Genomic DNA, 14,378 nt, shown 5'->3' with positions numbered 1-14,378 from the left:
TCGAAAGGAAAATTTAGTCTTGATCTACCTGTAGTGAGCACCTACATGAAACACAAAAAACTACAGGAAACAGTGAGCACCTACATGAAACTACATGAAAGCTATAGGAAATAGGGATAATTGTCACAAATGATGTAAGTGGGTGCCTACAGCCAGCAATTCAATAATTCTCATCACCAGAGCATTGCAGAGGAAGGTAGGTGCCATATCCTTTGTGCTTTCATTTGTAAATAGAAAAAGGAAAGAAATTGTCATTTCTTTTAAGTATTTACAGTGTGCATAGAGATAGATAGAATTTTTTGGAAGATTGTGTAGGGTAAACTCTAAACCTTCATCACCTAGAGAAGTTCTTAAGATATAGCCACCCAAACCTCATATAAACAAGTTGACGGAGAGAAAATATGACAGAGGGTTTCAACAAAAGGGAGCCCACAAGAACAACCAGAATACACCAACATCCTCCTGTGGTAGAAATCTTTACAAGGAATCAATGGATGGGATTCTTTGAGCTATTTAGGGGATTTGATGATGATGCAGCTAGGTAATTTTCAATGTCACTCATACCTCTAGCTAGAGCTTGTGCCACTGCTGTAGTGAGGGGTTTGTCAGCAACAATTACCCCTAAGAAAATTAGCAGGATCACTACACTTCCTCTAAGGTTGTAGTGGAGAAAAGAGGACAAAACTAGTAGCACTCTTTCCATGAAGGCCTTTTTCTTAGAAGGAGAAGAACCAATTGAAGAAAAAAGTGGGGTTAGAAGGGAAATAATTACATATCCTTAGAATGAAGTAAGTTATCACATCATCAAGTATATTTCCTGTGAGGGTAGACTTAGTATAGTCTATGGGTACCAGTTTAGACTCCTCCATGAGCTGAAATTTGGAGAAGATATACCTCCTCATAGAAGACTTAGTGTGCCTTACTTTTTGTTACAATCAATGATAGACATGAGCATCAAGGTACAAGAAGTAAAACATCAAAAGCTGGCACATCATGGGTTGATCAAACTGATCCTAGAAGATGCTCTAATTAATTTGAGAATCCCTATTATGTGGTCAACTTTTGCAAACATGAATGAAGAAAATGAAATTCAAGCCATTGAGTATGAAAGAAACCCTACTTCTAGTGAGGAATTTCAGGCTAGGCAGTAACTCCATAAGGCAAAAAATGATTAGTGTGTTTCATTCCATCAGGTAGGTCTTCATTATATACACGAGGGAGACATTGTTCAGTTCATCTCCCAATGACTATTCATATTTCTAATTTATCTATTTACATAAATTCACCCACTCACAAGGATTAGGTGTCAACATTCCCCCCTTAATCTGAAGGGATGTTGGTGAGTCCAAGCATCATTCTGAATCGTTCAAGCTTTTCTCTTCCAAGCTCTTTGGTGAAGATGTCTGCAATTTTCTCATTTGTGGAACAATGATGGAGATGGATTGTTTTGGCCTCAACATGATGTCAAATCAAATGATATTTAGTATTGATGTGCTTTGTTCGATCATGGAATTTTGGGTTCTTGGCCAACTTTATTGCAGAGGCATTTTCAATCATGAGTGGAGTTGATTGTACTTGTTTTACCTGCAAATATTCAAGAATTTTCCTGAGCCACACAATTTATTTTGTTGCTTCAGCTGTTTCCATGTATTCTGCTTCTGTTGTGGAATCTACTGGAACTGATTGTTTGCGTGATCTCCACGAGACAGCTCCTGATCCAAGACTCATAGCATATCCTGAAGTTGATAACCCATTTTCTTTGTCTCCATCGAAGTCTGACTCAGAGTATCCAATCAAGTTGAAGTCGTCCACCTCTGTATACTTCATTCCAATGTCTTGAGTTCCCTTCAAGTACCTTAGAATTCTTTTTGCAGTAGACCAATGTCCCTCACAAGGATTTTGCATAAACGTAGAGAGGATTCCAACAGCAAACGAAATGTCTGGTCTGGTAGTAGTTAGGTAGTTGAGACTTCCTACAAGTTGTCCATACTCTGTTGCATCCTCAAATTCTTTTCCTTCAATAGATGTGAGCTTTAATTTTTGTTCCATTGGAGTAGTAAGAGGATTGCACTCTATCATGTCAAACTTGTTCAAAAAATCTCCAATGTATTTATTTTGAGAAAGCAAAATGGACTTTGGATGTTGGGTTACTTCAATGCCAAGATAGTAATGAACATAGCCCAAATAAGTCATTTCAAAACTTTTCCCCAATTCCTTCTTTATGGATACAATGTATTTTTCATTGTTCCCTGTCATCAAAAGATCATCTACATATACCACAAGATATACAACTGTTTTTCCAACTTTCTTGACAAACAAAGTTGCATCATCAAGATCAAAATGTTTGAAAATGAGTTTCAGAAGATGCTCAATTAGTTTTTCATACCAAGCTCGCGGTGCTTGTTTGAGGCCATACAAGGACTTCACAAGCTTGCATAATTTATGTTCATGTCCTTTTGCATCAAATCCTTTAGGCTGGGAAATAAAAACATTCTCTTTTAGATCTCCATTCAAGAAAGCATTTTTTACATCCATTTGATGGACTTTCCAACCGTTCTGAGCTGCTAGTGCAAAGAGTGTCCAAATGGTAGCCCATTTTGCTGTGGGGGAAAAAGTCTCCTCATAATCGACCCATTCCTTCTGTGCAAAACCTTTTGCCACAAGCCTAGATTTGTTCTTGTAAAGTGAGCCATCAGATTTATACTTGTTCTTGTAGACCCACTTGCAGCTAATTGGTTTGGTTCCTAATGGAGGATCAACTAGCTTCCAAGTGTCGTTCTTTATGAGGGCATCATACTCCTTTTGCATCGCTTCTTTCCATTCATCATGAGAAGCAGCTTCTTTGAAGGAATTTGGTTCAAAACCTATAGACAAGTTCAATTCACAATCATTAGAAACATCCATATCAACAGGTGAATTAGAGTCATCTACATCACCTCCATTTTGTCGGTTTGAATTTCTGGTTCCTATCTTTCCAACTTCATCAGGATGAACACTTTCAAGTGTCTTTGTCAGCCACTTTGGGGGACCTTTCTCAGATGGTCCAGGCTACTCCATTGATTGAGTTGGGACTGAATCAAGATTGAGTCTCCCAATTCTATCAATCACATCACTTAAAGCATCATCTGTTGTTGGAGTTTCATGTGGGGGAAAATGTTCCTCAGAAGAAGATTCCACATGTTGATCTAGTATAGGAATCCCCCCTTCAAGATGTGGAATCTGATTATCAAATTCTTGAAATGATTTTGCTTTTGCGAATCTATCCAAGCGATCAAGTTGTCGCTCAACAACATTGTCAGTTTTGGATGATTCAAGAAAAATTACATCTCTAGATACAACAAACTTCTTATTTACTTCATCATAGAGGCGATATGCTTTGGAGGTGTTTCAATACCCCAGAAAGATACACTTACGACTTCTAGCACCAAGTTTGTTTCTATGTACCTTTGGTATCAAGGCATAACAGGTGGAACCAAAGACCCTAAGATGCTCTATTGAAGGAACATGTCCATACCACATTTCATATGGAGTCTTGTTTCTTATAGCATTAGATGGACATCTATTTTTTATATATGCAGCACATAGAACAGCATCAGCCCAAAACATTATCTTTACATTTTTGAAGAAGAGCATGGATCGTACCATATTTAAGATTGTCTTATTCATTCTTTCAGCTACACCATTCTGTTGGGGATTATAAGGCACAATTGTTTGATGTTTGATCCCATGTTGGCGAAGATAGTTTTCAAATTCATTTGATGTGTATTCTTTTCCATTATCGGTGCGAATAGACCCAATATGAGATTGTGCATCATTTTCAATCCATTTATTAAAATTCTTGAATGTTTGAAAAGCATTAGATTTGTTCTTCAATAAATAAAACCAACACATTCTGGTGTAGTCATCAATAAATGTCATTATATATTTATTTCCATTTGCAAAAGGAATAGGCATTGGACCACATAAATCTGAATGAATGAGTTCAAGTTTTCTATGTGCTCTTGAATGTGAATCATGAAAAGATTGTTTGCTATGCTTTCCTAGAATGCAAGCATCACATTGCTTAAGTTTCCTAGGAATTGTAGGTAAACCAGCAACACCATTTTTCTTCAACAAGTGGAGACTGTCATAGTTCAAATGTCCAAATCTGGCATGCCATAATAAACTTGATGGAAGTGTACCTTCTTCATGATAAGAATTGTATGAGAAATGTTGTGCACGAGCAGAGGTTCCTTGCAGCTTGAGAAGCCTTTCTTCTTCTATTCCCCTCATGACAAGTGAGTGGTCAGATGCTTTTCTTACCTCAATCTTGCCATCAAACATATGAATGGAGTGACCTTGCTGGTGGATGTGGACCAAGGACAACAAGTTTCTCTTGATTTGTGGGAGATATAGAACATGATGCAGAAGAAAGTCTGGAAGACCAAGCAGTTTAAGCCTGATTGTGCCAAGCCCTGATGGCTTGACTTTTGATTGGTCTGCAAAGTATACTACTCCATCAACATTGTCAGTGAAATCTTCAAAAAAATATTTTCTATGAGTCATGTGGTAGGTTTCTCCTGAATCAAGCAACCAATCATTTTTCCAAGAAGCAAGTGAAGCATTAAACAAATCTTCATTTACTCCAATGTTACATTGTGCCACAACATAGTGAGCATATTTAGGTGCTTTACCTTTGTCTATATCATCAATTTTACCTTTCTATTTGTTTCTTTTCTGCTCAATTTTGTCCCATGGTAGCTTGCATGTAGAGGCATCATGTGATCCATTTCTTTTGCAGTGAATGCAGTGTAAATCTGCCTTTTCTCCTTGTGAATGTCTGCCCCCCCACCTTTGAAATATCTTCCTCTTCCTATTTGACCTCCTCTTCCTCTTGAAGAATCTTGAGTAGGATGCTTTTCTTTATGAGCAAGGCACACAACCTCTTCAGAAGATTCAAGGGTTGTCTTCTTTCCAAAAGCTTTCTCTCTTTTAGCAAACTTTTTCACAAGAGAGTCAAAGGTTATATCTTTGAGATTTCCATTTGCTTGCAATGACTCAAGATAATTGGAGTAAGTAGGATAAAGTGCCTTGAGAAAAGCAATAAGAGGAATATCCAATTCAACCTTAGTGGATTTGATATCATGAATTATAGACTTTACTTCAGATGCAAGAGCAAGAGGATCATTATTTTGCAATTCAAGAGTGAAGAGTTTAATCATGAGTTGAACAACTTCAAGTGCAGAATATGAGTCATAGAGTTCTTTCAGCTTTTGTAAGGCTTCAAAGGTAGTTGAATATGAATAAATATGGTGACTCACCTCTTCATTTACAGATGTTGTGATTAATGCATAAGCTTTGTTGTTCTTGTTTTCCCAAATGACGAGCTATTTTTCTGAGGTAGGCTGTACTGGTTCATTGTCTTCGTCTCCGACACACACTCCTTTCCACAACTCATTGAAAACGAGGGTGTGTTTTATCATCCGGGACCATTCAGGATAGTTCTCCTTGCCAGTGAGAACTATTCCCACCATGGATATGATTGAATACATACTGTAGAAAAAAAACTTCTGCTGCAAAACTTTTACTCTTAATGGAAAAAAAATATAGTTCTGATGTGACTAGACAGCAAATGTCAATACCCCAGAGATATATATCGGCCGCACTATTCAAAATATAAATGTGTTTCTTCTTCCTTTTTATTTTTTGGACGAAAACTAGATTTCATCTTTTTTTACTTCAAGTATCAACAAGACATCCACAGGAAGAGCTACAAACATATGTAAACATTATAGTATTGCCCATGTGTATGTCCTAGCAATATTGAAGTGTCTTGCAGGTGCAAATGTTTTAATTTAAGAGCCCTATGGCGAAATGCCACAACCCCAATTTTAATTTCAAAATGAAGAGCGAAACCCAATTATAACCCAACGTTGAGATCTTCAAGAGGCCGCATGCAGGTCATTAAGAACAGATTCGATTTTAGAGAGAAATTCCATTTCTTCAAATATTGTCCGTCAAGCAAAGAGACTATAATATCCACTAGTAATCGAGCCTCCATTGATGTGTCGTTGGTTCTATAGACACCGCAGAGATAGTGAGCACCTGCAATCAGATTCGAAATGGATAATGGTATAATACGGGATGGAGATGGAGAGCTACATAAACGCAAAGAAGTGGTGCATTGTGTTACACTGTATGAGATCGATGTCATCAATAGCAGGACGCAAGAGTTTCTGGCCCTCTTTACATGAGACAAGGAGAAATACAGGATGGAGATGGTGTCAGGTCACAATGGATATCGAATATAATACAAAAGCATTATTTCAACATATTAGACTGTGGACGAAGAGCTCCTCTGATACCCAACAACATTTGCTGCGCAATGTGAATACTAAGAAGGCCAACAAAATAGAGTACCTTAATGAATACATGTGACACTGTTTTGAAGCAGAATCGCATGCCCTTCAAAAAAATTTAACACACAGCACTTCACCCAGCTTACTTCCGCCGAAGTATTCGCTAAAGGGATCTTAGGACAGTGCTTTTATTCCACGAAAGGATCATTTCAAGCACAGTCATTGTATGGACAGTCCTGCGTGGAGGCACCACAGTCATTAGATAGGGGAGGGGCAACATGGACAACGCCTTTTATGAAATGTTTATGGATAGTCCAGAGAGCGCAGGTAAAGCAGTGTTTAGACCTGGCAGCGACAGTGGAGGGGACAGGTCTAAATATATGGAATATGGCAAATAGAGGGCATAGGCAGTGTCAGAAGCAGTTAATTATATGGAGGAGCAGCGCAGCTATATGGAGAGCAGACAAGGGAGTTACAAGGGACATAAGAGCTAAAAAGGAGCTGGCTCTGATACCATGTCAGGCCAGGCAGTAACTCCATAAGGCAAAAAATGATTCGTGTGTTTCTTCCATCAGGTAGGTCTTCATTATATACAAAAGGGAGAGACTGTTCAGTTCATCTCCCGATGACTGTTCATATTTCTAATTTATCTATTTACATAAATTCACCCAATCACAAGGATTAGGTGTCAACAAGGAAGAAGAGGGAGAAGAGCTTGAAGAAGAAGAACAATAGCCTAAAGAAGAGGAAGAATAAGAACACCCTGAAGAAGAAGAACATGAAGAAGAGGAAGAAGAGAATGAAGAAGAGGAGGAAAAAATAGATGAGACAAAGGATGAAGAACAAAAAGATGAACAAAGTCCTTAAATATAGAGCAGGGAAGAAGATGAATCTCTAAGGGTGTCTCCAGAGCCCACATAGAAGGAGGTAGCAGCTGCTTTAATTGCCCTAAGTACACCTAACAAATCAAGAGGAAAGAGGTAGAGGCAGACTCCCCTTTACTTCAAAGCAAGGAAGAGCACCAAGATAAAACAAGGGAGACCTCAAACCCATACCAAGATTCCCATTATCATAGAAGACTCACTAAAATAACAAAAAAGTTAGTCCCTCTAAGAAAGAGAGATGAAGAAGGAACATCAAAACAAGCTTCCCCAAGGTCATCAATCACCTATGTTAGGAGGCTTGTCACCAGGTCAACCTAATCAAAACAAGTTAAAGAACCTTTGACCCCTTTTCAAAAAGGGAAAGGTCTCCTACAGGAAACACAGACATGCCTATAGGAAGCAAAGATAGTCCTACAGGAAACCTTGTAAAAACTACAGGAAACATAGAAAAAATATCAGGAAGGACTGAAAGGGAAAAAGGAAGGAAAAGAGGCAGTGATTACTCAAGAAACAATAAAGGAAGATTCCTAGGAGTTGAAGGAACCTATCCCACATCCAAACCTAAACTCCTATTACTGACTCATTGAGGAGCGCAGAGTGATACCACAAAAATTTTCCATCCCTCTATTCTTTGAACATGAAAAGGAGAGAGCAAGGTCACATCTTTGGATGAAAATTGTTAAAGCAAAAGGTGTGGAGAATGTAGGCCATATGGAAGAGAAGCTTCTAGAAATGGGCAAAGAGTTGAGTAGCATAAGGGACAGGGAAAGAATGATGAAATCTCAACTACAGGATGAGAACACATGGCTAAGGAAGAAACTACAGGAGAAAGAGGGCCAATTGGAAACTATGGCAAGTCTATCTAGGGAGGAACTCCAATGTAGGATGCCAGCCAAATGATATGCCTTATACTTCAAAGAACAATGGTTGCAGTTCTAGACAAAAATCCTTGCACAAAGAGGAACTATGCCTTTCCAAGAATACATGAAGTTCATTGACCTCTGTGACCAAATAACCCTGGAGGACCAGGCCAAGATATCTTAATTCTACCTACATAACTTGGCCCTAACAGATTTGAATGTGTGGGACCCCAATCCAATGTTAGAGGACTTACAACTCATGGCCTTGGCATCATGTATGAATCATGAGAAGGCCATAGCTACATAAGTAAAAAGGGTAATCGCAAGAGAATAAATAGAACCCCTTTTCATAAAAGCAGAACAACCCAACTCCATGGTAGTCATCAGCACCCACAACCTCATTACAAATGATCCCCATCTAGCACGAAGATACCTAGCTGCACAAGAGCAAGCAGTCGCTCATTTTGAGGACATGTTGATATTGCTAGGGGATGAGAGCCAGCAAACCTACCAAAGGAGTTGGAACACCTTGCCCTACAGCCTAAATATTAGGGAATATCATTCTCTTGACATAGTGAGGGATGCACTAGAAAGGACCCCAATGTATAAGCAAGCATTGGAGAGACTTAAAGTCAACTGGATTGGTTTGAAACTCAGTCCACCATTTCTTTTGGGTATGCTAGAAGGGAGAAAAGAGGAAGAACAAAGAATGCAGTGGGAGGAGACAGAGAAGCATGCAAGGTTTTATCCAAAAGAGGAGGAGACTACAGCAAAAGCTTAGAATGTCAGGGAGGCCACCAAAGCAATGAAAGACATGGACATATATTGAGTTGCTCAGAGGATGGGAAACACCTTCAGTAGGAGGCTGACGATGAGGCTCATCAATGGGTATATTATATGGACCTTAATACAACTCCCCAACTTACTAAAATCAACTTTTCTCATAATTCTTTACATGTTTTGTTATATTTTGCTTAATGAGAAGGGTAAATATGATATATCATGTCTAGTGGTCTAATGTGCATTAATTGCAGGTTTTGGAGAAAATTTTGGCTAATTAAAGTGCAAGAACTCTAAGGAGGCAAGAAAGAGGGATTTTAGGAGATGGGATCTCCCTCAACTCCTCACTCACTCGAATATTCTCCATTAAATCTCATTAGCTCAGAGTTGCAAGCAACCAAGCCATTATGATCATTGGCAACCAAACCAATGACAGTTGAAGACTGTTATGAAACCAGCTCACAAAAAATATAAAAGATAGATCAACGCCTTAGAAATAAGCCTCTTCGAGGGGGCAACCTCCTTTACATTACACAAATGAACAATTCTTGGATCATTAACATTTGGTATTAGGGCTTTGGATTCTAAGTTTTCACTGCTCCAAACAAGTCATCGTGGCATTTTCACTACAAAGTTTCAGAAGAAAAAAAAACTCAATTCAGCCAAAATGAATCTAAACCTTGTGTCCAAATTTTATATCTTGTATCGCTACATTTTCGGAGATATGATCTAAGGAAGTTAGGGTTTTTGCAAGCTCCAAATTCCATTTCAAATAGGTCATCGTGGCATTTTCACTATAATTTGTTTTCTACAAAGGTTCAGACTCTGAAATTAAAACCCATTTGAGCCGCAATCTTGGTGAAGCTCGAGGTCGAATTTAAAATCTTGTTTCCCTATATTTTTGGATATATGGTCCAAGACCTTTAGGGTTTCTGCAGGCTCCTAAATTACATCCCATATAGGGGACCTTGGGAAAATTGTCATAACTTTCTCTTTTGAGCATTAGATTAAAATTCTGTAAGAAGTTACAGAAAGAGGACAGACTCTACATTTTTATGTATTATTTTCAACTCTGAAGGCTTAAACTATGACACATGGCACTTCGTGAAAGTTCGCTCTACTGAACCAGTCTATAATCAAGTCATCATAGGAGATTTGACATAACTCTTTCTTGAAGAACCCAATATTGATCAGACTAGTGGGGTGAGAGATGCAACCTCCTTTACATTACACAAATGAACAATTCTTGGATCATTAACAAAGACCATTTGATCTCAAGATTGGGAACCAAGCCTCCCTAAACTTAAGGAAGTTGTTGGTAACTTCAGTTGTATAAATAAGAAGGCCTAGAGCCTCATTATGATTCAGATTTTTGTTTATTGTAGCCAAGAATCATTTTCGAGTTGAACATTGTGACTGATCACTATTGTGTACTTTTTATATTTTAATGAAAATGAGAAGCATTCCCTTGATCTAGCACTGAGTTGACTCAAAGGACTGAATCTCTTGGGTTAGGGCCCAACCCTAGCAGCAAAGGTTCCTCTTTTTTTAGATGTATGCTTCGATTACATTCATAGTTAGCTTCTCAACTAATTTTGGTGTTGTTAATTTGCAAGTATTGGTATGATTAATTAGTTTTCTTCCATTTGTGGATACTTAGAATAGTAGCATCATAGTGAAAAAATACATTCCAGAAAGACTGGCGATAGTGGTTTTCACCTCATCTCTCCCTTTTGGGATCATGACTTGAGGGACACTTTCATATAGCCCAAAAACAAAATTCTTTCTTTTATGCATAATCTAGGGTTTTTTTATGAGTAGGTCATTATCTTTAAGTTTCTTAAGATAAGTTGCAATTGTCATTTCTGATCTCTTAGGTTTTTTATTGGTTTCAAAGCACTCCCATTCATGCACCTAGCCATTAGATGTTAATAGCTCTGTTTTCTTCCATTTAATAAATATTTCCTATGCATCAATGAATTAGTGTATAGATGTAGACAAGAATGTGTATTTGTGAAGAATATTCTACATTGTAGGGAGACCTCATCTTGTTTGCCTCATCCAAGCCTTATCCACCCATGTCGCCAAAATCCACTAAAATCTCAATCTAAATTCTTGTTTTATAAGCAAAAATTTATATTTCCATTGAGCAAATCCAACCATATTGAAGCACTTGATTGATATTTGGGTAGTGTTCACCCCCTCCATGTCTTATTCTCCCATTATCTACCTTTCCCAAGCTTCATTCCACCTTCTAAACCACTTCCTAAGCTTTTGGCATGTTCCTGTAATAAAACACGAGATCCTGTAGGAGAACTAGGACATCTTGTAGTTTTCCTGTAGTAAATCCTGTAGTGGCCTGGTTTGAGCCCGAATTGAGCAAAATCATCACTCAAGCTAGGATTAGGCCTCTACTTGAACTCCATGCCATCAAGACCATTAACCCTCTTCCTCCATACCTACCTCCCTTGCTAAAGAACAAGGAAAGATTAGCATTTTCATTCATAAAATGAAAAGATAAATAAAAAGAGTTATTTTTATTTCTTAATTAGCACACACATGCAATAGTTAATACTCCCTAGATCATATTCCATGATCAGTTAGTTTAAATCATCACATGTGAAAAATAGGGTTAAACTAGGGTTCTTTTTCAAGCAAAATGTGTCAATGAGTAGATAGAGGATTTCATGTTACTTTACAAGCATCTTCCAATTCAGTCTTTCATTCCTTAAAATAGGAAGCATTTATTTTCTTCCATTTAGGATAATTTTCCCTTCTCTAGTTGGTAGTCAAACTTCTTCTAGTCAATAGAAGACTAGTTTGAGAAACCCTAGTGGTCTATCGCCCCAGTTGAATAGTGACAAGAGTAGACCATTACATCTATTTATGTATATAGCACTGTCACTTCCAAGTTTGTACAAACCCTGGGTTGATGAAGTAAAGTTGGTAGCCCTAGGGGTTGCAACATCCTTTCTGCAATACTGGCACTCATCAATCTGTCCATAATGGTGAAAAATGAAAATTCACCTTAAAAACCCTCCTAAAAGTCTTGGAAAATTGCATTTTTTTGGAAATCTGCCTTTATCTTACTCAATTTACCATATTATGAGAAAATCTAGAAGCCTAGAATTTTTTATTTCTTCTCCAATCTCCTGTAATATTTGTGCCAAAATTGCCTCTAGAAAAAGTTGCTACAGCAAAAACAGGTTGTTACAGCAATAGCTGCAGAAACTGCAACTTTTTGTAGTTGTTGCAGAAAATGTCAATTTTTGCAAAGTTGTTTTCTTCGAGTTTGAATTGCTGATTTGGATTGTGTATTGCATGCTGAAGTAGAAACCATGAAACATAATGCATATTGACTGAAATAGGCCCAATTTTATTGTTTTTCTTGAAAATGAAATGAATGAAAAAGTATTGTAATGGTGCCATCATGGTGTTGTTGAAAAACAAGATGAACATGCTGCTACAAGAAACCAATAAAATATATTGCTGCAAGTTGTTGTTGATTCCATAAAACCATTAGTCTTCATCCAAAACCAAAAATCATGGTACAATTCTTACCATGCGAATGAATGTGCCGAAGTCGAGCATGGAAAGAAATCATTGGATTACCGATCATTAATGAAAATCATTAACCAATGTGAGACAACTCACCAATAATGTAAATGAGTGTCAAGGTACCTGAGTGCATCTTGACAGGGACGAATGAATGTGTTGAAGTCGAGTCACTTGCAAGATCTGAAAATCAAGAGACATTGTTGTATTCCCATTGTTGTCAGCGAGGAGGCTTTCCATTGATGTATGAAAGTTCCAAGGCACTCCAAATAATCTCTGATCTTGAGGTCGATGGGACAAGATCTGTTGGAAGGTGGGCATTAAGGAATCCCACATTAGCTAACTCGAGCATAGAACCAAAAATGATTTGAAGGACCATAATAAAATATTGAAACGATCATAAAGTTACAGAACTTATTGTCAACTTTTCTCTCCAGTTGCCTAGTTTTCAAGCAAAGCTCATGTCCAATTGTGCGAGTAATCTAGTTTTCACAATAGGACTTATTTTTCTCTTTATTTTTATTTTTGTTTTTTTTATGTCCTACTCTACTTGAAAAATAAATCTCATTCAAGTATATGAATACTTCCAATGGAACCATGTGTGTAATAAGATGATAAATATAATCATATGCAGGTTTGAGATATACTCTTTGATATGTACAGTATATGAGAGATCAACTGTCTAGATTGAGATGATGTTAGAAGATACTAAAGAATGGAATACTTGGATCTAATGACTGTCTTGAACCAAGATTCAATGTAATCTTGTCTTCCTTGGCTTCCTGCTATCATGTCATGCAAGTCTTTAAAGATGTGATTCCCATTCATAAAATCGGGTGATAGGCATGCATGAAACTTTTTAATCTCATGTTCCAACAACTACTTTTTATCAACAAGCATCCATGATTCTTGGACCTTATCTGAATCTCGTTCTTCTGGTTGTTGTTCTTCAATGGAATTTGGTGAATCATTTTTCAATACCTCAACATTGTAAGTGGATTGAGGTGTTTTATTGTTGGGGATATGAAATGGTTGTGTAGGTAGTGGAGTGGGAATGGATTTTTGGGGTGCTTGTGTGGGTGGTAATGGGAAAGGTTGAATTATGATCAACTAAGGGTGATATTGATGTTGTGGTGGAGGTGAATGGTATGGATAACATTGATGTTGGTATTGAGGATAGTGAGGAAAAGATTGAGGATATGGTGGATTTCCTCTGTAGGGCCTTTTCCAACTTTGTTGCCAAGATTGGTGTTGAGGTTGGGATGGCCAAGGTTGCCAAGGCAAGGGTGTATTCCAATTACCTTGAGACTGTTGTGCATAACCTTGAAATTGTGCATAAGGATATTGCATCATATTGGGTTGATGAGGTTGCCATAGCCCTCTTGGAGCTACATAACAGAGTTTCTCTTTTTCTTGATTCGCTCCATTATCCTTCTGGTAAACTGCCTTCAACCCTAGTAATGATGGGAAATCTTCAGTAATATGTGATCCTACAAAAATTTTACAAAATATAATGTTATCAAGTGGACATTCATGCAAAACATATTTCTTTCTACATTTAGGGAAAAATATAAATGAAGCAACATTCTCCAATTTTTGCTTGTTTTGCATTCTTAGCATATCAATTTGTTCGTTTAAATTACCAAGAATGTCTAGCAAATTCTTAACTTAAGTTTGACTTACCAATCTTGATGCCGAATTACTTACTCTTTTCATAACTGGACCTTGAGGGGATCTTCCATACTTTTATTTTACTCTTGATATGTTCTTGCACAGTTCACAAATCTCTTGAAATAACAATTGCGAGACATCTCCTTCCCCCACCAAGTTAAGAAGATCAATCCATTCATTCCTTATAGTATTTAGTAGGATAGTTTTTAATGTGTCTAATCCTAAATTATGAAATTTAGATCTTTTGGTATTATAAGTAAATCTCTCCACTAAATATTCTAGGCTTTCAT

General features: G+C 37.5%; 1 pseudogene; it reads left to right on the top strand.

Annotated features, from left to right (window-relative positions):
* The window catches only part of LOC149147427 (pre-mRNA-processing-splicing factor 8A-like), a 65,868-nt pseudogene extending 52,352 nt beyond the window's left edge, over positions 1 to 13,516 (top strand).
* The last annotated feature ends 862 nt before the right edge of the window (positions 13,517 to 14,378 follow it).

The sequence above is a fragment of the Pinus tabuliformis genome, chromosome 9 (genome assembly GCF_031772625.1).
Source record: "Pinus tabuliformis cultivar Carrire ecotype Pingquan chromosome 9, CPIR1, whole genome shotgun sequence".
In the NCBI taxonomy this organism is placed as follows: Eukaryota; Viridiplantae; Streptophyta; class Pinopsida; order Pinales; family Pinaceae; genus Pinus; species Pinus tabuliformis.
This window is presented reverse-complemented; position numbering and strand designations above follow the sequence as displayed.